Here is a 26886-nt window from a genome sequence, read left to right as displayed (position 1 = left end):
TTTGGTCCCACCATTCCAAAATTGTGCTAGGAATAGAAGAGGACTTCCTTTATTTGACAAAGAAGTGTACAAAAAAAAGGGGGGAGGGCTACAGAAAACATCATACTTAATGTACATACTGTTAAAAGACTGAAGGCTTCTGACGTTAGGAAAAAGACAACAATACCCACTAATACCACTTCTGTTCAACATCTTACTGGGGGCTGAGACAGCTCAAATGGACAGAAAACAAGTAAAATCAGACCTTGTCTTAAAAAACATATGAGAAGTAACCAAGGCCAATTATAGACTTAAATATAGAAGGCAGTATTATCAAGCTTTAAGTGTGTAAATACAAGAGAATCTCTACTTAACTTTGAGGTAAAGACTGTTTTTTTTTTTATTTAATAAACCTTAAAAAGCATTAGTTACAAAGGAAATTGAAAAATTAAATAACATTAACATTAAGAATTGCTGGTCATCACAAAACCACTTTTCAAGCATGAAGAGGCAAACACTAGAGTGAGAGACCACTGACCCAACGGAGGAAGTAATACCCAAATCACAGGAAGAATTCCTGTAAATAAGCAGGAATATTCATGCCCAAACGGTGTAAACTTGGGAGATAGACTTATTAAGTAGCAAATACAGGATTGCAGTCCTGCTCCTAAGCCCAACTTTGTCTAGACTCCTGCACTTCTCCTCACGCTGAAATCCTTCTTGCAGAGAATGGATCCTGGGTTCTTCTGAGCTCCTCCTGCTAGCACAGCTGGTCGGCTGACCTGATATGTGAAAACCTTAGGTCTTACAACAGGCACTGCTGTCTGTGAATCTGATGGTCATCTGATGCTGGCCAAGCTGAGTGCAAATAGCACTCCAGAATACCATCTGACCCTGCTGAGTGGCAAACCCCCTGAAGTTACCAGTACTGCAGATTCTGGAAGGTTCCTCATTTCTATACCAGGAGATTCTATAGGTAACCCTTTCAGATATTCCAGAAAGGATTCAAATAGCAGCGGAGAACATTTCCTTGAGCTTCAGGGAATGGAGTTCAGTTTTCATTTTCTTAAATTGACCCTACGTCTGCATATTATGGTCCTGGCTGGGTTGGGGCCTCTCCCAGTCATTCACTAAGCACCTACATAGCCACCTTTGGCAGAGCCATCTTCAATATTTCCCCTGGCTTGGGGACCTCAGTCGAAAGCAGGGGTTGGACTACCTTTTTCTGTTAAGTGTTAGTAAATGTTTTAGATTTTGTAGGCCACATATATTTCTAAAATATATTTTTAAAAACTCTTTAAAAACAAAAGCTCTTCTTAGCTCTAGGACCATCTCACACACACATGCACACACACACGTACCATGGACTGGATGTAGTTTGCAGACCTCTGATCTAAAGGAATGCAACTTGAAGCTCCCTGAAGTTGGGAAGGGCTGTTCCAGAAGGGAAAATGTAATTACTAGAGGTATTCTGTAGAATCAGTTGAAATGGCCTGTTAAACATGCACATTTCTAAGATGTACCTCAGACTAAGTCATCAACTAAATGAACTAAGTCTATACTTTATGAGTTCCCAAGTGATTCTTTGCGCAATAAATCTTGAGAACTTCTGCTTAGAGAGGTTGCTTTTACTGCTCCCAATAACCTTGTTTGGGCAGTACTCTTGCTTCATGATAGAGAAAACCCTATTGCTTAGCTGCAATTTGTTTCCTAGCGCCTGTTTTTACAGCGTAGAGATTCTCTTTGCCAGCACCAAAATAGCTTCCTGTTTCCCATGGAGTTTACAAATCAAAATAGCTCATGTTCGAGCATTCATGTCTAGGTGCTGCACCTAGTCCTTTACCAGCATTATGTCATTAATTTTTAGATATAATAATTATCATGTGTGGAGAGGGTACCATAACCTCCATTTTCCAATGAGCAATCAGAGGCTTAGAAAGGTTGGCTAACTTGTCCAAGGTCACAACTAGATAGTGGCAGAGCCAGAGCTCAAGCCCAAGGCCTCAGCTCTATGACTTCTGAACCTCAATGTTACTGGCATTTCAGGCCTGATAATTTTGTCATTGGGGCCACCCTGTGCAGTGTAGGTGATTTAGTAGCATCCTTGGCTTGTGCCCAGATATCAGTATGACAACCAAGAATGTCTCCAAAAATGTCCCCCAACATTGCCCAAAGTCCCTAGGGCAGACAAAAAAGTCACCCCAGGTTGGGAACTGCCATTCTACTCGCAAGCCTGTGTCTTTAACTATCAGGTTACTATTAGTAATTACTAGCCTGTTCCTTCCCAAATCACTCCTCAAAGCTGTGACTTACCATTCTTCTGATACAGATCTTATATGGGGCCCTCAGGGTGAGCTTTTCTGGGTCCAGATAATAAGTGCAATTCAGAATTTCAAGACCAAAGGGATCTACAGAAGCAATGTAGATAGATAATGACCAAGAAGTACATTTTAGTGACAGAGTCAACCAAAGCAACATAGCTGAGACTACCAATCCACTCCTAAGGTGCTTCAATTACTTCATTTTTTTATTGTCTCAGTGGGGTGATATGACCCAAGCTTTGAGAGATGCTGTGATTTGCAGCTAAAAATTGCCCAGGGGATTCTGAGATAAGAGAAAGACAATGTCTTCCACTCTTGGTGGCATCATTGCAAATCAGAGACCCCTGTGGCATCATGGGGACTGGATGCCAGTTGCTCCATAGTTTGTGTACTCTGCTCACCAGAAAAATGGGGCTGGCCTTGAGTTAAGGACTTTCTGTTAAATAAGACTAAGATGAGTGTATACACATTACCTATCCATCAGAGATGTATGCCATTTCTTGATGCCAAGATTGCTTGAAAACTCCACTGTCATCTGTCTTTATGGCAAATGACAATATCTGAAGAACAAAGAAAGCACTTGGTGCCTCTGAATGACAGGAGGCATGGTCCCTGCAAGAGTGTGTGGTGGGACTTCTCCTCTCTAACAGGCATCAGGGGAGGATCCCAGTTGAAAGAGGCAAGGCTTGTCCTCTACCCTCAGGAAACTTGCAAATTGGTGGGAAAGAACTGTGAGAAAGGTATCAGTCAAGGCCCGGGGCTTTCCAAAGCACCAGGGGTAAGCTGGGGTTAGAGTTATTAAACATGCATACAGGAACCAGGTGGGGACCTTGACAGTGACACTGATGGAGGTGGGGATGGTGGGTCTGTGACAAAGTGGAGAACAAAAGTTTTATCTAAATATTCTTCTATTTGACTTTAAAAAAAATCATGGGTAAGCCCAAGGACCCTTTTAAGGCCAAATTCTGCCTATCATCTGTCACTGCATCCTTGGTCTCAAGTGGAAATTTCAAAAAACTCCTCATTTTAAGTGAACAGCTCCAATATTATCTATTATGTTGTTGATTTCCTTAAGTATGAGTTTGTGTTTGAAGATGACAGAAAGGGGGACATAATGTTGTGGTTTGTTGTTCTTTGGATGCCATAAAGCTTGAGGTGGTGAGGAAATAGAAGTGCAGGTGTTTTTGCAAGCTCTGTCATTTAGCTAGTATAGCAAACCATAGGTAGGCAATGGAAAAATCTAGTGATTTGATCAAGGTAAGAAAAAGGGTGAATGGAGATTGTTTGACCCATGTTTGTGTTTCCTGGACACCTAGGCACCTTAGATGCAACCTGCTGGAGAGATGCTGAGGGCATTTACCTCACTGCAGAGGCATACCTGAGAAGGCAGAAGTCTCCAACTGAGTAACATCAATTGAGTTTACTGAAGTCACAATGGCGAAGAATACAGAAAGTGTCCTGTAGGGGTTGGAAGGGAATGCAGTCGGTATTAATAATGAGTGAACTTAAGCAGACAAGGCCATTGTATTCCTCCCCTCTGCCCCCTAAATTACTCACCTGCAGTCTGCCCTGAACCAACCTGAGAGACTGCCACCATCGCCTCTGCCTGCACGCCATAGCCAAAGGCACCGCCAAATCAATCAGGTAGAGGGGCAGGCTACTCTGTGCTTTTAGAGCAGGAAGCTAGACAGGGCCCCTCCCTCTCACTATTGGAGACACTTGAATTTTCTCGAGCCCTTCCAGCAGAGAGGGTGGGATTTGGGGAGGGAGAGGCTTTCTGGAAGGCCTGCAAGAAGCAGAGTTTGGCCCTTCCTGACATTTGTCTTTGGGTATTCCACCAGCTGCTCTGAGGGCCGGCCATGAAAGCCAAGCTCCCTGAAATTGGCTCCAGATGAATGAATTGGTGTTCTTCTCCATGAGACAGGAAAGATTAGGATCTTTTTGACAAAATATTTACAACTTCAATGCAGAATGAAAGAGGGTGATGGGCTTAATTGAAGAAAGAACATCTCTTTATCACATCATTTTTAAGTAGAAAAACATTGCTTTAAGTAACCCCTAGTCTCCTGGCTATTGTGGACAGCGCCCTGACAATGTGCATGAAAATTATCTTTAAAAAATGGATGAGAGTTCTGGGGGGGAAATGACATAAATGATAGAGGCTTTGTTCATCTCTCTTGCGACCAAATCAAAACTGTGGCAGAAACATGGAGCAAATAGCAAACAAAGTCGCTGGCGATCTAGACAAATAGAAGCACTACAACTAGAGAGAGAAATAATTAATCAACTTGCAACAGTAGAAGGTAGGAGGGGGTGAAGATGTGAGGCTGCCCAGTTCTGAGTGGGACAGAGGCTGTGGCAGCGGCAGCTGGCAGCTGCAGACGCCCCTTAAAGGGGTCACGTCCACGAGCGGACTTTCACAATGATGGACCTGCTCGCTCTGAGCACCAGCACTGGGTCAGCTGCGCAGGGGGCAGAAGGGACTTACAAGAGGACACTGAGTTGTCAGAGTGAGGGCCGAGGCGAGACTTGCTCTGTACAGAAGTGCCAGAGGTATCCACTGTTCCTCTGTTGAGCCCTCCGAACTCCCACTGCATGGACTCAGCACTGTCATAGCAGAGATGTCATTGAACTGGGTAATAGAGGTCACTCTGCCCAGAGGATTCCCTGAAACTCCGCCTCCTTCAACTCACGGCTCCACCCAAGCCACATTCAGTTGTATCCTTAGCAAACCGGTGCACCTTACTGAGCAGCACCTAGACTCACACTGGAGCAGCTGGCCTTGGTTTCTGGTGTTGCCTTTCGAGGCAACTATAAGCAAAGCATTTGTGGATAGCTTGCTGAATCTTAACAGGTGACTCCAGAAGGACACAGGCTGAGGCTAAACTTGGCCTGCAGCTGAATCCCTCTCAGGACAGTACCACTGGACACCTACTACACAGAGCCAAGCTAATAAAACTGGGAGACTTAGGACCTTTGCTTAGCACATAGAAACAGATGCAGAAAGGCAGTTAAAATGGGAAGACAAAGAAGCAGAAACCATATGAGAGAACAGAACAGAGGTCCAGGAATAATGGAGTCAAGCAAGCTAACAGATGCGGAGTTCAAAACATTGGTTATAAAGATGCTCAATGAATTTATGGGAAATGTAGATGAATTCAGTAAGAACTTTAACAAAGAGATAAAAAAAGATAAAAATGGAAATGGAAATTATAAAAGGGAACCAATCACAAATGAAGAACACATTATCTGAGATGAAGAGTATATTAGAGGGAATCAACAGATTGGATAAAGAGGAGGAAGAAATCACTGATATAGAGGATAGGGAAGCCAAGGACACTCAATCAGAATGACAAGAAAAAAAAAGCCAAGACAATAATAATAATTTAAGGAGCCTATGGGACATAATTAAATGTAAAAATATCCATGTCATAGACGTACCTGAAGGAAAACAAGAAGTTGAAGAGCTATTTGAAGAAATAATAATGGAAAACTTCCCTAACCTGGTGAAGGAAGTAGACACACAACCCCAGGAAACTCAGGGAGTCCCAAACAAGAGAAACCCAAAAAATGCCCACACCAAGACACATTATAATTAAAATGCCAAAGGTAAAATACAAAGAGAAAATCTTAAAAGCAGCAAGAGAAAAGTAGTTGCCTACAAGGGAGAACCCATAAGACTGGCAGCTGATTTCTCAAAAGAAACTGTGCAAGACAGGACTTGGCACAAAATATTCAACGTGATGAAAACCCAGGACCTACAACCAAGAATACTTTATCCAGCAAAGCTATCATTTAGAGTTAAAGGACAGACAGATAAAGAGTTTCCCAGACAAAAATAAGCTAAAAGAATTTGTCAACACCAAGCCAGTATTACTAGAAATGTTGGAGAGACTTCTTTAAGAAGAAAAACATGTATCAAAAACATGAATAAAGAATGGTAATAACTACATATCTATCAAAGATAAAGTGGTTGAATGGATAAGAAAACAAGACCCCTACATATGCTGCCTACAAGAGACTCACTTCAGATTAAAAGACACACAGAGACTAAAAGGAAGGGGATGGCAAAAGATATTGCATTGATGGACCTAGAGGGTATTGCACTGAATGAAGTTAGTCAGATAAATATCGCGTGATTTCATGTACATGTGGAATCTAAAGAACAAAATGACAACAACAAAAATGGAAATAAGCCCATAGAAACAGAGAATATTTTGAGGGCTCCTAGATGGGAGGGGGATTGGGGAAGACAGTGAAAAAAGGCAAAGGAATTTAAAAGTGTAAATGGATAGTTACAAAATAGACATGGAGATATAAAGTGTAGCATAAGGAAATAGTTAATAATGTGATAAATATGTAAAGGAGAAGAGGGGTATTAGATTTAATAGGATGATCACTTTGTGAGGTATATAGATCTCTAATCTCTATGCTGTACAACTGAAATGAATATATTATTGTATGCCAACCACAATTGAGAAAAAACTCATTAAATTATACAATGTAAATATGAGCAACTGATTGTCTATTATATTTCAATGAAGCCCGGGGAAATTAAAAAAAAAATGAAGCATTATTTCCTACCAAGTATAAATTTTAAGCTTACTGGAAACACACACACACACACACACACACACACACACACACACACACAGCCAGTTACAGAAGTCTATAGAGAAAAAGGAAAAAATTACTCCATAATCTTGCCACTGCTAATATTTTGGTATGTAATTTTATGGACTTTTTCTACAAATCCTATACACACTGAAAACAATACCATCTGGAATCGAAGCTTAAACTATGTTTTGTACCTGTTTTTACTACTATCCATGTTATGGATATCTTCCATATCAAACATAAAATTTCCATTACCATTTAAAGGTTACATAGTATTCTATATCTAGATAAATTAGTGTTTAACTTTTCCCTAATGATGGACATTAAGATGGCTTCCAATTTTTTATCATTGTAAATAATAATATGATAGACATTCTTGTACATTTCCCTAGTTCCACAGGATAAATTCCTAGAAGTAGAAATTCTGGGTTAAAGAGAGTAGTGGTCTAAATAAAAATGTCATAGTATGTAGCAATTGGGAGATTATAGATGGGAAAACTAAGGCAAAGCAACTTGAGCAATCTTTGACTACTGAGTGTTGGCCAGGCTGAGAACTCAAATTTTCTGACACCTAATCAATATATCTTTGCAGCATCTCGCATAGCTTTTTGAGATACCTAGGTGTCTGTAGCCCATGTTCTGTAACAGGTGATACAATGCTCAAATTCTGTACAAGTAATAGGTAGCGTTTGCAATTAATGATTTATGCGTTGTCTTTGTGATGTAACTTGAGTAATCTCCATTCCCTTTTAACAGGTGTCTGGAATAACATCGCAAATAGTAGTAGATTAAAGTAGTGTTTCCCAACTTCCTCAATCAAGAGGATCACATAGGGATTTCATCAATATCAAAAATTTCCTGGGTTGCACCCAAAAGCCATTGAATCAGGCTCTCTGAGGGTGGGGCATGAGTTAATGTATGTTTAACAAGCACCATTGGTGAGTCTTCTGATCAGGAAGATTCAGGACATACCTGGAGGCAGGGAGGCAAGAAAATGAATGTTTGCCATTTGTCAACCTTTTTATGGGAATTAATTGGTTATGTCCCAGTGGAATAGGCGTGAGGGAGCAAAATCCAGGATAAGCAGGTTTTAGGGATAGAGAAGGCAAAAAGGTTCAGATTCTGAGCAGAAGCATGATAATAATAGTTATTCCTGCTAAGCATATTTTCGAAAAAGCGACACTTTTTCTGCAAATGTGAAGGTAATTTGTTACCATGATGGCTAAGACTATGATGAGAAGACAGAGGAAGGAATTTGGATGCAAGACTCAGAGAGGCCTGTTAAGACGGTGGTCAGAGAGGTAACAGGTTAAATGGTGCTCCTCCTTCCCAGGCCCTATCTTCAGACTCGCTCAGCAAGACTCTCTTTTCTTTGGAGGGTGAAGACTTGCCTCAGGAAGGGAAGCTCAGGTGAGAACCCCAGATTGGGGACTTCTGGCAGGCTAAGGGGCAGCACGAAGGCCCTGAGCAGGGGGCTCAGAGTGAAGGAGGCCCACGGGGGGAGCTGGCGAAGATGGTGAGTTTACCGGAGATTAATTTCACTTGCCTTACCTGACCCGGCCCATGATGTGCCTGGGACTGTCACTGAACAAGTGGCTCCAGGCCCATAAGACCAACCCTGCACAAGTGTACCAGGATACAAGTGTGTTCAGTGCAGCTAGCTTCAAGATTGAGGAAGAAATTATTGTTCCGTAATGAGATGGTGTGTCATGTCACTAGTTAGGAAAAACTAAAACCTTTACAGAAGTGATAGATCCTTAATGTTTTACTAAGTGAACAGTGGGATCTCTTTCAAATGCATGTTTGCCACATTCTTTTCAACAAGCCTTTTTAAGTTAGCTAATTTATGACTACAATGTGTTCCCTCTCCCCTTCTCTGAATGACCTGGTGTCATGAGAGTCGTGAGACCACTTCTCACCTGCTAACCACCAGGCATTTCTTGAAGGGAGTTTTAGGTTGATATCCACCACAGCAATGCAGGGTCATTGCCTCATTGGGGCAGGTGCCCTCCTTACTTTCTGAAATGCAGTTCTTATGAACAACAGTTCATCATTCTTAAACTCCAAGTCTGTTGTTTTATTTTCTGCAACAATTGTCAACACATGAATTGAAGACAACCTAAATGTCATCATCAGGAGATGGTCAGAGAAACCATGGAATACTCCTCAGCTACTAAAACATGAATCTATGGATTCAATTGGATCTATGAATGGTGATATTAAAGATGTCCACAATGAAATAGGAGTTTTAGAGCTGTATAATTAGTATGTTCCAAATTTTTCTTTAGAAAAAGAAGAAAACGAAAAAACTTGGTTTGCATGTCTCTACTTTTAAGTTTCTGTATAGAGTGTCTGTATAGAAATGTGTATTTGCATTAAAAGTCTAGGAGAGGGTGTCAGGGAGCTGACGGTGTGACCAGGGGGAGGGGGAGGTGCAGTCTGGGCCGCTAGCTGGGCATTTATAACTACTCGTGGTTCTGATTTGTTTGTGCTTTTGCTCTACTGGTTTATAAACATATGGGATATATCAATCCTAGAAACAGAAATAGAAATGGAAGACTCCTGCTTTTTTTACTTCTCTATATTGATTAATCTTCTGGGTGATAAAGTAACCAATTAAAGTAATTTTAAAGTAATAATAGCAATAATGGTAAATCTGATTTGTATATAACTGATCTATAGAAGCTGTAGAATCAAAGGCCATGAGTTCAACTTCATGGTATAAAAGTACAAAACAGAAGTGAATGGATTTGGTGCACGAGGTATCCAGGGGCCAGGTCTTTATCGTACAGTGAGGAAGCTAAGCTCAAGAGGTCTAGTAACTCGCACACGGTCACACAGCAAGTTATTAGCAGAACTCCAGTGAGAAGCCAGATCCTGATGCCCCCTCCCAGGCTCTTTCAAACTCATTATGATTTTCTCCATGTGTTTATGTGTGTGCATGGGGGTGTACTAAAACTCTGTGCTTCTCTTGTAATTCACTTAGCTTTAAAAGTACAAGATGGCATTAATTAGAATTCAGCAGTATAAGATAAATAAGAAATATAGAAACTTCTACCAGTATGCTAATATAGCTTAAAATAGCTTTCAAATGTCAAATATGCATTTAACTTGGGAAAAATAAGACTAGGTCAGTGAGAATGTTCTTGAACATCATCTGGTAGTTCTTTTAATAATGTAACTAACTATACAGTGTTAGTGTCCTCTTCCCCTTTGGATCTCCAGACAGACCACCAAGTAGGATTAACTTCCTAAGGACCATGGATTCAGAAAGACCTGGGACAAAGGAATGAAAGGCCGGCTTGGCCCAGAGATTAAAGATAGGGCAGCTTAGATAAACACATGACAGAAAAGGCTCAGAAGTTCTCAGTAAAAACTCATTTACATATAAGTATTAACACAGATTACTCCATAGTAATCAGCCAGGGCAGTGTTCAGGTCCTAAATAGAGAAAGGGTTCCCTTCGCAATTGTAGTACATTCCTTTTCCGTATGGAATATAAAATATGTTACATGTTAAAGTTCTGAAGAGTGCGGTGGACCAATTGATTGTAAGGTCTCTATCTTCCAACCCCCCCACCCAGCTTATCCTTTGCAACTTGCTTTGCAGGTAGCCTATTCCCACACCGCCTCCTCCTCAGACACTCCTTCTCGAGGCCCCTCACTCCCCTTGAATCCTGCCTGCCTTGTTACCTGCTTTGGTTGATAGAGTATGGTGAAAGTGACGATGTGTCAGTTCTGAGACCAGATCTCTTGAGACCTTGTACACCTATGCTCTCTCTCTCTTAACATTCTGCACCTGCCATGAGAATGAGCCTAGGCTAGCTTGCCGGGTGGTGACCGATCGATCACAGGGAGCAGAGATGAGTCATCTAAGCTGGAGCCATCCTAGAGCAACCAGTCCCCAGCTGACCTGCCAGTTGACTGCTGATGAATAAGTGAGCTCAGCCAAGGTCAGCTGAGTGTGAAGGAATTGACTAGTTGACTGCAGACTTGTGAGCAAAATCAATGCTTATTGTTTTATTGCCATTTAGTTTGGAGGGTTTGTTAGACAGCATGATTGTGGCAATAGGTGTTTGTGACTACTTAGAATTCCTATTTCAAAATGAACCCAGTTTTTAATTATGAAACTGCAAATCTCCTCCTATGAGAACATTTACTGAACAACCATGAAACTTTGAAGTATGAAAAGAAGCAACATGCACAATTGTGAACATGCAGACAAAGACTATCTGTAAGGAGGTTGCTTTCTGATGGGGGGACCAAACAGCTACTATGTAACACACAAGACCTAAGCATAAATAACTCAACTTAAATACCCACAAGTATGTTTTTTTTTTTCTGTCCCATGTCCTTTTCTCTTGTTGATGGTACCATAATATGGCTTTAGGGAACTTTCTCTCCCACAAGATATAATCTTGGTGAGACTTTAGTCAAGATACCTCCACCACTCTTTAGGCGAGGGTTAGGCACATGACTGAAGTTAATCAAATGAACCATCTCTCTATGGAATCTGTATCTGAATCACAGCATCTCTGTAGCCCATCACTTTCTCTCTGGGTCCCCCTGCAGGTTTTCAATCCACACTTTCATCACTCACATTTCACACAGTACTGGGAAGGAGTAGGTGGTTCTCGAAAATGGAAAACTGTGTGATTTGATGAGTCTGTAGGAAGGAGGGAAGGAAATTTTTATTAAGGCCCACTGCATACAGATCCTATGCTGACACTGATGTATAAACTTACCAGGTAGGAATGAGCAAAGGAAATGAAGATCTCTTGAAGTGAGCTATCTCCAGTTGATAGCTACTAATAGAAAGCTGTCTGGGCTGAATGTGTCCCCTCTCTCCAATTCAAGTTGAAGTCCTAACACTCAGGACCTCAGAATATGACCGAATTTGGAGATGGGGCCTTTACAGAGGTGAATAACTTAAAACGAGGTCCCTAGGATGGGCCTTAATGCCCTATGTCTGATGTCCTTATAAAAGAGGAAATTTGGACACAGACATTATACAGAGGGATGAACATGTGAGGACACAGGGAGAAGATGGCTTTTCACAAGCCACAGAGAGAGATCTGGAACAAACCCCTCCATCTTTCCCTCAGAAGAAACCCAACCTGCTGACTTCTTGGTCTCAGACTTCTATCTTCTAGAACTGTGAGAAAATAAGTGTCAGTTGTTTAAGGCCCACGGTTTTGAGGTACGTTGTTATGGCAGCCCTAGAAAATGAATATAAATTCCCAGATTGAAATACAACTCTGTCACTATAAAATATATCCTCTTTTTGCTGTACCATAATAAGGGAAAAAACAGACAGACAAACAAACAAACAAAACACAGGTCCCAGTTGTTAAGGAAAATGCAGAGGAAAGAGAAGGTTTAGGCAAATGTGGTAATTATACATTTATGATTGACCCAAAGAAGGGATAGCCTTTCTTTCCTTTCTACTACCTGTACAATTAATTACTTGCACTCTACTTCTGCTTCTAGGACTACCAGTACTACTACTACTACTACTTTATATTCATTGAGTACTGACTACATATCACACACTGCACTAAATATTTTACAAATTTGAACTCAGTAATTGCTTGTAACAACCTGTACGTAGTAACTGGAAAAGTATTTGCTTCATTTTACTGATGAGGAAAATGAGACTCAAAGAGAAGTGATTTACCACAGTTAATGGAAGGATCCAAGTTCTGGTTGAATGTCCGTCAGTCTCTGACTTAAGAACTTGTGTTCTTAACCACTGCTGTACTCTGGCTTAATTTTGTCACAATGCTTAGCTTTCACATTTGCCTGTCTTGCCAGTCCTACCACTGTCAACTTGGAGAGAGTTGAATGGTTTGGGTGGTATTTGATGATCTGCTATAACATCCCTCCCTTGTAAATTCTTCCATGTTGAAAAAAAAAAAGGCAGCTAATATAGGTTTTCCTCTGATCGTTATTCCTGCAGTTTTAATAGAACTTAAGCTTTGGGTCATGATGCAGGTCATATGATTACTGTATATTGATCAAAATGTTTAACTCGCAGAACCAATAATTAGTTAGGAAGAGGAAAAAGCATAAGAAAAAAAGGAACTTTGTCCAGCCGCCAAAGCCCATTGATCCCAGTGTAGAATTAAAATTCATAGTTCTTGCTTGGACTATCCAGTATTCACATTTTAAAGAATTTGTTTTTGAAAACCTTTACAAAACCCTCCACTGTTACAATGTAACATCATCTGGGATTTAGCATTTGTAAAATGTGCATTTTTATAAGGGATGCCAAGAGAATCCTCATGCAAACCAGATGGTATAATAACAGCTCTGTCTGTTTTTTTTTTTTCTGGCAGAAAAAATAGGGCTTTGAATAACTTGAAACTTATGTGAATGAATTAAGCCCAATCGATACTTCAGGGACATTACAATTTCAATAGTCGACTTATCCAACTAAATATTTTAATAAATGTTTTCATCTGAAGAAGAAAAACTGAAAGGGCTGACAATGATTCCTTTGATTGCTTCATATTTGTATTTAATGTTTCTGAGGAAAACAAAACAAAACCAAAGACCTTCAATGAGTTTAAATGAGAAGTGAAGTTGTCGAAATCTCTTTTGAATAGAAAAACTCCACATCAAATAGGTTCTAGAGTTTAATTACTGTGCTAAAGATTAAAAAAAAGTTTAAGTGACATTTTTTGAAAAATGCGTTTGAAAATGTCTTTATCTCAACAGATGTGTTTTTCATAAACCCACGTTCAACACACACAGTATCGTGTTAATGATGCTTTGTTCTTCCTTTGTCTGATTCCTGTGAGTTTTCTGTGTAACAACAGGACTTTTGTGATATCCTTTAATTTTCTTTACTTTCTGTTATTGCTTTTATTTCCATTAAAATTCATAACAAGATACTCATTAGATGAAGTAATCTTGTTAACAGCAAATGTTCTGCTTGGATCTTTTCTTTTTCCTTATTACATAAAATGTACTTCTACCATACAAACGAATTTCCTCTGTAATTAGACATGAATTACTTTGGAGAAAAAAACACAGTTGTGCCTTTGAAAGCCAGATCTCTTGAGGTGCGGGGGGCAATCTCATTAATAAAAATACGTGCTTCTGCACAAGCTGTTGGATTTCTTTCCCAATTAGCAGTGATTAGTTTTCTAGAACAACAAGGGAGAAGTTTGGTTTCCACTTTACTGGCATTGGTTTTTCTTGGGGTAGAATGAAAGTGTCACTACCAGTAATCTTTCTCTCTTTGGTTCCTTTCCCTGAGCAAAGGAACACACACGACTCTTTTTAATAGGTATGTCAGAGTCCCAGGTGAATTCTCCAACCAAGTGCTACTTCTTCTCAGCCAGGATTGGACTCCATGGTAGATGGGATGCTTGGTTAGACCACCCAGCCATCATGTAGCTGCTATTAAAGCAAGAGAGGCTGCAAAATGATAAATGACACCTAAGAGTTGAAAACATCATTGTTCTTTGGGGAGGAGGAGATGTGCTGGTAGGAGAATCTCTCCAAATGCTGCCCCTAGAGGATGGTGAACCCTGTTTTCTCTGGGATGTTGGCAAAGAGAAGTGGTGTCTGAGCAGAAGGGCCTCTCAAACTGAAATACTTAAATGTTTGAGGAGTCAGCATTTTGTAGAGTTTTAGGAAAATGAGGAAATAAAGCCTACTGTTCTGAACCTAGAACAGTAGCAGCAGAGGAATACAGAAGTCACTGACAGGACATTTTTTTAAAGATATACTACCATTGCAGGACTGTAGGGAGGCATGGGGGCAGGGTTGGTACCAACAGGAAGGTCAATAAGGACCTTGACTTGCTAGATAATAAAACAGTTTGAGGGAGGGACATTGTCACTTAGGCCTGATCCTCAAAATCTCTCCTGTGGTATATGTAGCAGATATTCTCTGACCTTCCTCTTGGAAGTCCAGCAGAATACGGTGGGAACAGACTCTAATACTTATTTCCACAAGACCAATACAGTCAAAATATACACTCAAGAGCCACAATTGTCCCACAATTATCTAGACTCCTTGCAAGGAGTTAGTGTCTACATTATATGCAAATATGCATTAGTTATTTTCATTACTATCTGCCTGCACCATCTTCCACCAATTTTGCTTCCTTTGGAAGTTGGGGAATTAGAAAATAGACCAATTATTGAGCTATAGCTCGCTCTCTCTCTCTCTCTCTCTCTCTCTCTCTCTCTGAACTAAGCCACGATCACACTACTTTTTTTTTCAGTTTGTAAAACCATAATTTTTGGTTTATAAGGAATTTTATGTCATTTCATCTTTACTACTGTAAGCTTAGGTGATGATGATATAATCATGAGCAATATCCCCCAATTTTACCCACAAAGAAATAGAGACTCAAATTGTTGGAGTAACTTGCCCCAGATCATATAGACCCCAGGTCTTCTAGCTCCAAGTTCAACCCTAACTTTCTCAACCTCATTTTGAATGGATGGGATAAGGAGGAGTTGCAAGTTCAGAAGGGTTTGCTTCTGCCTCCCCTTCCCCTCCCCATCCATTCTTCTTTCAAGGAAGAAGTTTTCTCAAGGAAATGCCAGAGGGTGTCAGGATATTTATCATTAAAAAAAAACTCAGATGTTTTACCATTTCACAGGAGGGTTTAAGTCCAAGTTGTAAGTACTGCTGGAGTCAAGAAACTTCCTTCTGCTCCTTGTTCTTCATCCTAACCCTTTTTCCTTTCCTCCGCAATTGCTCTGTCCTAATTCTCTTTAGCTTCCTTCCTCATTCTTATCATTCTCCTTCTCTTCATTATTATCTTTATCATCATCTTCATCTGATACCAGACTCCTTGTTTGATTGACACTTAGCATTCTACTATAAACCCATCTTTAAGAAGCTCTCTCTGAAGTTATATATGATATTCTATTTTACAGTGCACTAATGAATGCAATTGTGCCTAAATTAAAGTGGTTCATGCAAAAATGAATCGAAGAACATTACCTTGTTCTCAAAGTATTCACAGTCATGTTTGGATACTTCACTTTCTGGGCTGAAAAGAATTTTTTTTTTCTTTTGCAGCTAAATAATGTGGCCTTCTTGGCTGCTTCTATAGCTTCTATTGATAGCCTTATAGAAACCAGAAAAAGGAAGAAACATTTACCCTTGGGGATAATTACTATTGTGAGGAAACTGCAGATTAAAGCTTTGTACTTTTTCAGAGTAGGCAAATACTTTGTCTTTTAATAAAGACTTGGACAAAAACAGACGAGGAATAAACAGTTACAGATTTCTAAAATAAAACTTCTTACATCAATATGGTAAACTATTATCCAAGCATATTAAAGATTTTGTAACAATATAGGAAAATATTTATGGTAGATGAAAGAGAGAAAAGACAATTTGAAATAGCATTTATTTGATTATGAAAACTATGTAAAAATATAGCACAAGAGAATATATAGAGTTGATCAGCTGTGTCAGGATGATGGGCTCAAATTTTATTGTAGTGTCTTCAGAGAACATGTTTCATGAAACCTATTATTCGATGTTTGCTAAGACCTGCACTGGCTTTATTATGTGGACAATTATTGTAAATATTCTCTGTGTGCTTGAAAAGAATATGCATTTTCTACTGAGTGCAAGGTTCTATATATGACTAATCTTGTTAATTGTGTTTAAATCTTTTATATTTTATTAATCTTTGGTCTGATTGATATATAACATTAAAGAGTGTATTAAAATCTCCCACTATGATTGTAAATTTGCTCTGATTCTTTAAATTCTACTAATTAGTGTTTTCCCTATTTTGGGGCTATGTTATTAAGTACATACAAGTTTACAACTATCATATTTTCTCTATTCATTGTTCTTTTCATCATTATGCATTATCTCCTTTTAGTCCTAATATTATTTTTGATTTAAACTCTATTTGTCTGATATAAAGATAGCTATACCATTTTTGTTAGTATTTGCTTGATATAACTTTTCCATTTTTTTTTTTTTTACTTTCGATCTTGCTACAATTTTATGTTTTAGATATATCTATTGTAAGTAAGATAAAGCTGAGTCTTCTAACTGGTCAATTAAGTCTATTTATATATTTTTTGGTAACGCATTTGGACCATGTTTTTGGTCTTATATATTATGCTCTTTATTTGCATTAATTTTCTATGCTTTTCATCCTTTCAATAAGATGTAAATTGAAGTTATTGATTTGAGATCTTTCTTCTTTCCTAACACAGGCATGAAAAACTGCAAAATTTCCTCCTAAACTCTGTTTTAATAGCATCCTATAACTTTTGATATTTTATGTTTTTATTTTCATTCAATTCAAAATATATATGATAAAGAATTTATATCTAGAATATATAAGGAAATCTTGTAACTCAGTAATAAGAAGACACACAACTCAATGAAAAATTGGGCAAAGAATTTAAATGTAAGATGTAGGAATAGCTAATAAGCACTTGAAAACATGCTCAACATCATTAGTCATCAGGGAAATGCAAATTTAAACCACCCTGGTACCACTTCACACCTACTAGGATGGCCATAAACAAAAAGAGAGACAATGACAAGAGCTGCAAGTATTTGGGGAAATTTGAACATTTGTACATTGCTGGTGGGAATGTAACATGATACAATCACTTTTGAAGACAGTTTGATAGTTCTTTAAAAAGTTACATATAAATTGCCATACAACCCAGCAATTCCACTCCTTGGACGTGAAAATACATCTCCACACAAGACTTGTATGTTAATATTCATAGCAGCATTATTCATAAAACCAAAAAGTGGAAATAGTCCAAATGTCCAGCAGTTGTTGAATAAATAAGAAAATTTGGTATATTAGTATAATAGAATATTACTCAGCAATAAATAGGAAGCACTATTATATGCCATAACATGAATGAACCTCAAAAAAATTATGTGAAGCTAAAAAAAAGCTGAACACAGAAGATTATGTATTATTTGATTCCATTTATATGGAATGCCCATGAAAAGCAAGACTGCAGAGACAGAAAGCTGATTAGTGGTTTTCTGAGTTGGGAGTAGGAATGGGGATTAACTAAAAATGAGAATGAGGGATATTTCTTGGGTGATAGATATGTTCTAAAATTGGATTATGGTAATGATTACACAACTCTGTAAATTTACTAATGATCTTTGATTTATATACTTAAAATGGGTGAATTTCATAGTATGTTAATTATACCTCAATAAAACAGTTTTAAAAATAGATCTCCCCAATAAACTAGACTAGTTCTGAATTTTTGGAAAATTAATTTCTATATTCTGAGCCTAGATAACCAATATTACACTCAAGACTCATTAACGGACATTAAAAACTTAAATGTGCCTCAAAGTACATTTAAGCTGATTACAGAGGTTTTAATTATTCAATGTCATGGCCATTCCAGAAAGAAAAGGTCCACGTAAAGTTTTCTCGCTGCCTTCCATGGAGAGAGGCTGAAATGAGCTTTGCCCTGGGTGATGACACTCTTCCTTGTCATTGATTAACCAACTTTGTAGGAAGGCTGCTCTATTGACACCTTGCTTTGTATAGAGAGTGATATCTGGCCAAGCTTTGATGAGCACAGAAAGTGTCCACTCACAACCACCAAGCTGATAGTGATAGCTACCTGGAACTTCTGAAGGAGGCTACCAAGAGAGATCTGAATCTTTCTGATGAAGGTGGCATGACTCCCACGCTCCTGGCCACCTATCATGGGAACTTGGAAGCCCTAGAAATAATCTGCAGCAGAAGGTAAGTTCACCCTGAGAGTTTCAATTGGAAACTGTTTGTGGTAGAATTTGGCAGACAGCAGCAAGCAGCAGAGGCAGAGAAGTCAGCAAAAATACTTTGCCCTTTTTAGACTGTCTAAATAATTAGCATTTTAGAGAAAGGTAGAAAACTGCCTGGAGATGCTCCCTTCGCACAGAGAACTGGCACCATGGGGGTTGTGAGCCACACATACAGGAGAGACTCTGAACTCTGAGGCATGTTATTGGCCTTGTGGGGGAGAACATTTTAATGATGTGCCTTGAAAAATATTTTCCATGAAGTTTAAATGATTGACACTTTAAAAATAGATCATTGTTCTACTCAGTTTTAATATGTCCACCTCAATCAGAACAAATGATGTGTTTTTATTTTATTTTTTCATCTATGTCATTGAAATCCCACAGTGTTTTATTAACACTCAATCCTAGTGCAAGTCCATGATTCTTAGATGAAGCTGCTGGCTTTACAAGCTGTAAAAGGGACCTTCAGCCTGTCTTAACCTCATCACCTCTCTGGCTGTGAGATACATAAATGCATACACACACCCCCTCAGCCCTTCTAATGCAGGAGTTACTGGGCTTTTTTCTTCTGCTTGTTATCAGAGGGGCTAGACAGTGTTGGCAACTATAACACAAGAGGGGTAAGAAAAGGAAAAAGGAAAAATTTACTTCAATTCAATACGTATTTATTGGTTCATATCTCCTATATGCCAGACATTTTGCTAGCCACTGGCGATGCCGTCCATAATCAACAAGAGAGACACAATTACTGTCCTCATGGTGACCAAATCTGAGAGAGGAAGACATAAATTAAGTCATGTGTGATATGCGTTACAAAGAGGGAAACAGAGGGCACTAAATAGATGACACAGGCATCTCTCATAATCTGGGGGTGAGGGAAAGCCTTCTGCATTTAAGCTTGAATTTAAATGATGAGAAGTTGGCCAGATAAAGATGGGAGGAAGAGACTTTCCACGTGAGTACACTGTGCACTCTGGGCACTGAAGAAATTGAGTATGGCTGGACATGGCTTGAGTAGGGAAAGGCCAAGTCTTAAGAGACAAGACCAGGTCACAAGAGCCTTGTAAACTCTGTTAAGGAGTTGAGCGTTATCCAAGGGGCATGGGGATCCATTGTCATCGGGTTTACACAGGGAGCCACCTGGTACATTTGTGTTTACAAAATTTGCTCAGGCAGCTATGTAGCAGTCAGAGAGAAACTTGAGGGTTGTTTTAATGGTCAGACTGAGAGATGAACTGGACGAAGTAGGGCAGCGGGAATGGGGAGATGTGGATGGATTTGAGTGGTAGTTTGGACATGGAATTGATTATGATAGACTGGATGTTAGGGTGGGTGGATAAAGTAAGAGGAAGATCAAAGCCCTATGTTCTGGCTTCAGCACGTTGTGGACATTGGCATCCTTTATCAAAGGAGTGGGTGATACTCAGGAAGAGTTAGAAGATTCAAAGGTGGTGTTTTTGCATGAAGGACTGAATGAGGAAGGGGTGGAGTCAGTGTTCTCTATTCCTTCTGTCTGATTTGACTTCCTCTTCCCAAATACCACACCCTACCATCAGCTGTTGGAATTCTCCAAATTGTAACTCTAAGCCATCTCTCCTCTTCTCCCAGCCTTTTCCCATTTGTTTGTTTGACATGGTAATTTCTCTCAATTTAATATCAAAGTCTATTCCATTAAGTTATATTTATTAAACACTAAGTATGGGCACAAAAGTTCTTCTAACCCTGCTTTTTCTAGTCCTTCCTTCTCAACTCTTGTCTTCTGATCAATTCTAGTATATCCCAGATTTTGTTTCCTTCTCTCCAGAAGCATTTAAGATCAGCTATCTTAAGTCACCCTCATATAGGCTGGAAAAAAAATAACTTGTGAGGGTTTTCATAGGTCATCTCCTATTTAGACCATAGCCAATCTTTAGAAACCTGTGTGAGATCAAATTGCCAATTAGATTTAAGGGGAAAAAAAGGGAAACCAATTAAAAATTAAATTTAGAAGTTAACCAGTCATTGAGGGCTATTCCAGTGCGATGATTTCGGTGTTTGACCGTCGCTGCCTGATTGAGACTGTAGATCGTGTGGTAACTATCAATATTGGAACCTTGGCTTTGTTAAAAACTGTTTTTCTTTCTTTTTAAATTTAAAAATGGAAAGCAATAATTACATGTGTTATCCTACACTGGAAAGACAGCCCCAATTACACAAAATTTCATTTTGCCTTTAAAGTGTGCATGATTTTTTTTAGTTTTGTTTCATTTCCTAAAATGGAAAAAAAGTTTTCTTCTTCCTGATTTTTAAAGGAATACATACTTATTGTAACATTTCACATCATACTGGAAAGAAAAAATAACAATCACATTGATTCTCAAAGGCATTAATATTTGGGTGTATATCTTTCCAGACTTTTCCCTTTGAGTGCATGTACGCACATGTGCATTTTTTCCATTAAAAGGGCAACCATATGGACTTTTGCAGAAACATGGTGGAGTGAGAGATGTCCCCAGATCCCTCCCCTTGAAACAACAATAAGCTGAACATCTAAAACTCAACGAAAAAAAAACCACTCAAACTGCACACCAGCACGTCTGAGCGTGGGATCTATGCATAAGAGCTATCACAGGTCAGAACTCCGGGTGTCGGGCAGTGGACTGGGAGAAACAAAGAAGCTGCCTCTTGCAGCCGCCGGAGCTCCCTGTAGGTGGAGGAGGAGGAGTGAAGGAGCAAGAACTTCCCGGAACAACCCTGCCTAGGACTGCTGTGAGCTCCACGTGCTGGGCAGAAGGGCCCAGTCATCAGAGCAGAAGACAGAGAAGCAAGACGGGACTGCAGAGAAACAACTTTGATTTTTACCGGCCCTGGTTGCAAAACCGAGGCTGAGCCACAGCCCCAACCCCCAACCCAAAGGGCCCCTGCCCCATACTCCCTGAGACTAATCAACGTGGAGCCCCAGGGGAATCTGAGCAAATGCTGCTGAGACTATTGCTGACACTGACAGAAACTGAAACTGAGGGTAGCGAGCGTGATTAAATATCTACAAGAAAATTTTTTAAAAAGGCATTTTAAGGCTTTATATAAAGCAGGGATCCAAGAGGCTTAGACGCCACCTGCTGGAAACCAAAAGAAAAGCGCCTTTTTTTTGCAACAGGCTAAAGACAGACCTTTATGTAACAAATATTCTTTCTAGAAAAAGAGCAGAACTCACTTCCATTAATGCCCAGGCAGAGAAATAGTCCAGTAAACACCACGAACAACCAAGGTGACAAGGCATCTCGGAAAGAAAGAGAAAAATCTCCAGAAAATAACCTTACACACATAGATATGCAACTTAAATAACAGAGACTTCAGGATGGTACTTCTGAAAAAACTCAGTGAGTTCCAAAACGAGACATATCAACAATTTCAGGAATAATAATAATAATAATAAAAGCTAGACGAACAGAGCAATGAGATTGAAACCCTCAAAAAGAACAGAATAGATCTTTTGGAGATAAAAAACATACTTCAGAAGTTGGAAAATAAAATAGCAAGCTTGAGAAATAGAGTCGACCAAATGGAGGAAAGGATCAGTGATATCAAAGACAGAAATCTAGAAATAAATCAGGGGAATAGAGATAAGACATGTGCAAAAGAAAATGGATGACTGTATATATATAACTATGCTTTTTCATATTTGTAATGGTAATCACACACCAAATATTCAGAACTGAACTATATAACAGAAACACAAGGACAAAGAAGCAATGGAAATACTGAAATACCAGAACGCAAAAGATAAAATGGCTATAAAAGACTTCATATTTCAATAATCACCCTAAATGTAAATGGACTGAACTCACCAATAAAAAGGCACAAGTTGGAGATTGCATCGAAAAACAAAATTCAACCATATGCTGCCTCCAGGAGACACATATCAGCTCCTAAGACAAATATAGACTCAAAGTGAAAGGGTGAAAAATGATGTTTCAAGCAAATGGCATTCAAGAAAACAGATGCAAAAATCCTAAATAAGATACTAGCAAACCGAATACAGCAACATATTAAAAAGATTACACACCAATGTTCATAGCAGCATTATTTACAGTGGCCAGGACATGGAAACAACTGAAGTGTCTTATGATAGATGATTGGCTAAAGAAACTGTCGTTTCTTTATATACAATGAAATATTAGTCATAAGAAGAGATGAAAAACTGCCATTTACAAAAACATGGATGGATCTCGAGATAATCATGCTAAGCAAAATAAGCCAGACTGAAAAAGTTGAAAATCATGTGATGTCACTTATATATGGGATATAAACCTAAAAGCAACAAATGAGCAGGACAAACAAACAGAGACTCATGGACATGGACTATAGACTAGTGATTACCAGAGGACTATAGAATAGTATTTAGTAGTGGGGTGAGGGAGGAGTAGAGAGGTAGACAGGATAAAGGGGGTCAAATATAGGGGGATAGAGGAGGGTGAAGTGAGTAAAGGGGATCATATATATGGTAGCTGAAGAAAACTGGACTTTGGGTGGTAGATACACAATAAAATATACAGATATCAAATGATAATGTACATCTGAAAATTATATAATTGTATTAACCAACGTTACCCCAGTAAACTTAATTAAAAATATAAGACAAAAAGGGCAACCATATTATACAAATTCCTCTGAAACCTGCTTATACTTATTTGACAATATATCATGGACCATTTGTACTTAAATATAGAGATCCATACCACTAATTTTTTGCTATTTATTTATTTATTTATTATTTATTATTTTTATGGTGACATTGGTTAATGAAATTTAATAAGTTTCAGCTATACGCTTTAACAGTAAGGCATATATATATATATATGTATAGGCATATACATATATATATATATATATATATATATATATATATATATATATATATTTTGTTGTTGTTGTTGTTGTTTTACACTCTGTGTTCACCACATACATGATTGCCTTTATCCCATCTACCACCCCTGGTTCCCTTTCCCCGACCCTCAGGTAAACACTAGTCTATTGTCCATGTCCATGAGTCTCTGTTTGTTTGTCCTGCTCATTTGTTGCTTTTAGGTTTATATCCCACATATAAGTGACATCATGTGATTTTCAACTTTTTCAGTCTGGCTTATTTCACTTAGCATGATTATCTCGAGGTCAATCCATGTTTTTGTAAATGGCGATTTTTCATCTCTTCTTATTACTGAGTAATATTCCATTGTATATATGTACCACAGCTTCTTTAGCCAACCATTTATCATAGGACGCTTCAGTTGCTTCCATGTCCTGGCCACTGTGAATAACGCTGCTATGAACATCAGTGTGCAAATATCTTTTCGGATACAGGTTTTCAAGTCTTTGGGGTAAATGCCCAGTAGACGGATTGCTTGATCATATGGTAGATCAATTCTTAGTTTTCTAAGGAACCTACATACTGTTTTCCATAGTGGCCATACCAATTTGCAGTCCCACCAGCAGTGTGTGAAGGTTCCTTTTTCTTTGTATCCTCTCCAACATTTGTTATTACATGTCCTGTTGATTATAGCTACTCTAACAAGTGTGAGAAGGTATCTCATTGTGGTTTTGATTTGCATTTCCCTACTAGCTAGCGATGTTGAGCATCGTTTCATGTATTTGTTGGCCATTTGTATGTCCTCTAGGGAAAAGTGTCTGTTCAGGTCCTCTGCCTATTTTTTGATTGGATTGTTTATTTTTGTTGTTATTGAGTTGTATGAGTTCTTTATATTTTAGATATTAGGCTTTTATCGAAGGCTTGCTTGCAAATATATTTTCCCATTCAGATGGTTGTCTCTTTACCTTGTTGATGATTTCTTTTGCTGAACAGAAGCTTTTTGGTTTGATGTAGTCCCATTCATTTATTTTAGCTTTTACTTCCCTTGCTTTTGAGGTCAAATTCATAAACTCCTCTTTAAGTCCAAGGTCCTTGAGTTTAGTTCCTATGTTTTCTTCTATGCATTTTATTGTTCCAGGTCTTATATTCAGGTCCTCAATTCATTTCTAGTTCACTTTGATGTGTGGTGATAGACAATAGTCTAGTTTCATTCTTTTGCAGGTGGCTTTTCGGTTTTCCCAGCACCATTTATTGAAGAGGATTTCCTTTCTCCACTGTATGTTTTTGGCTTTTTTTGTAGAAAATTATTTGCCCATATAAATATGGGTTTACTTCTGGACTCTCGATTCTGTTCCACTGGTCCTTGTGTCTGTTTTGCTGCCAATACCATGCTGTTTTGATTATTGCTGCTTTGTGGTATATAATTTGAAGTCAGGCAGAGTGATGCCTCTAGCCTCATTCTTTATTCTCAGGATGGCTTTGGCAATTTGGATCTTTTGGGCTTCCATACACATCTGATGATTTTTTGTTCTATTTCTTTTTTAAAAATGCCAATGGGATTTTGATGGGGATTAAATTAAATCTGTATAATGCTTTAGGTAATAAGGTCATTTTAACTATGTTGATTCTTCCAATCCAAGAACATGGAATATCTTTCCATTTCTTTGTATCTTCTTTGATTTCTTTTAACAGGGTTTTATAGTTTTCATTACATAGGTCCTTCACATGTTTCATTGGGTTTATTCCTAGGTATTTGATTCTTCTTGTTACAATTGCAAAAGGAATTATTTTTTCCATTCTTTTTCTAACACTTGATCATTAGAGTATAGGAATGCTATTGATTTTTGAACATTGATTTTGTCTCCAGAATCTTTATTATATTGGCTTATTGTTTCTAGTAGTGTTCTTGTGGAGTCTTTAGGGTTTTCTATATAGAGAATCATGTCATCCACAAATAGTGACAGTTTGACTTCTTCGTTTCCTATTTGGATGCCTTTTATATCTTTCTCTTGTCTGATTGCACTCTCTAGGACCTCCAATGTTGTGTTGAATAGCAGTGGCGATAGTGAACAGCCTTGCCTTATTCCTGAACTTAGAGGAAAGGTTTTTAATTTTCCTCCATTAAGTATAATGTTGGCTGAGGGTTTGTCATAGTTGGCCTTTATTTTGTTAAGATATTTTCCTTCTATACCGATTTTGTTAAGTGTTTTAATCATAAATGATAGTGTATCTTGTCAAAGGCTTTTTCTGCATCTATTGATATGATCATAGGATTCTTGTTTTTTCAATTTGTTTATGTGGTGTTTCACATTAATAGATTTGCATATATCGAACCATCTCTGTGCCACTGAGATGAAGTCCACTTGATCATGATGTATAATCTTTTTCATATGTTGCTATATTCGGTTCGCTAGTATCTTATTGAGGTTTTTTGCATCATCAGTGTTTAGCAGAGATATCGGTCTGTAGTTTTCTTTTTTTTCTTTTTTTTCTTTTTTTTTTGTTATCTTTACCAGGTTTTGGTATCAGGGTAATATTGGCCTCATAAAATGAGTTGGGAAGTATTGCGTCCTCTTCAATTTTTTGGAAGAGTTTGAGGAGAATGGGTATTAAATCTACTTTGAATGTTTGGTAGAATTCACTGATGAAGCCATTTGGTTCTGGACTTTTACTTTTTGGTAGGTTTTTTATGATTGTTTCCATTTCCATACTGCTGATCGGTCTATTTAGATTTTCCAGTTCTTCTTGACTCAGTCTAGGAAGGTTGTATTTTTCTAAGTACTAGTTCATTTATTCGAGGTTATTAAATTTGGTGTTATATAGTTTTCATAGTATGCTTGCATGATTTTGTATTTCTGCGATGTCAGTTGTAATTTCCCCTTTTTCATTGCTGATTTTGTTTATTTGTGTCCTTTCTCTTTTTTCTTTAGTGAGTCTAGCCAGGGGTTTGTCAGTTTTATTAACCTTCTCAAAGAACCAGCTCTTTGTTGCATTTATTTTTTATATTGTTTTTGTTTGTTTGTTTGTTTTCAATTTCATTTATTTTTGATTTAATTTTGATTATTTCTTTTTTTCTGCTGTCTTTAGGCTTCATTTGTTCTTCCTTTTCTGGTTTTTTAAGTTGAAGCGTTAGGTTGTTTATTTGGGCTCATTCTAGTTTCTGGAGATAGGCCTGTGATGATATGAACTTTCCTCCTATTAACGTTTTGCCATGTTCAAAAAGTTCAGATATATTGTACTATCATTAGTATTTGTTTCTATGTATTTCTTGATCTCTCTTTTTATTTATTTTGTGACCCAGTTATTTTTCAGTAGAATGTTGTTTAATCTCCATATATTTGTGGTTCTT

At 38.3% G+C, this 26886-nt stretch overlaps 1 pseudogene; it reads left to right on the top strand.

The window, feature by feature from the left end:
* The first annotated feature begins 781 nt into the window (after positions 1–781).
* Positions 782–26886, top strand: part of LOC120611511 (ankyrin repeat and SAM domain-containing protein 4B-like) — a 36195-nt pseudogene continuing 10090 nt past the window's right edge.

The sequence above is a fragment of the Pteropus medius genome, unplaced genomic scaffold, assembly GCF_902729225.1.
Source record: "Pteropus medius unplaced genomic scaffold, Ma_sr-lr_union100, whole genome shotgun sequence".
NCBI lineage: Eukaryota > Metazoa > Chordata > Mammalia > Chiroptera > Pteropodidae > Pteropus > Pteropus medius.
The sequence above is the reverse complement of the archived record's forward strand: the minus strand, read 5'-3'. Positions and strand labels throughout refer to the sequence as shown.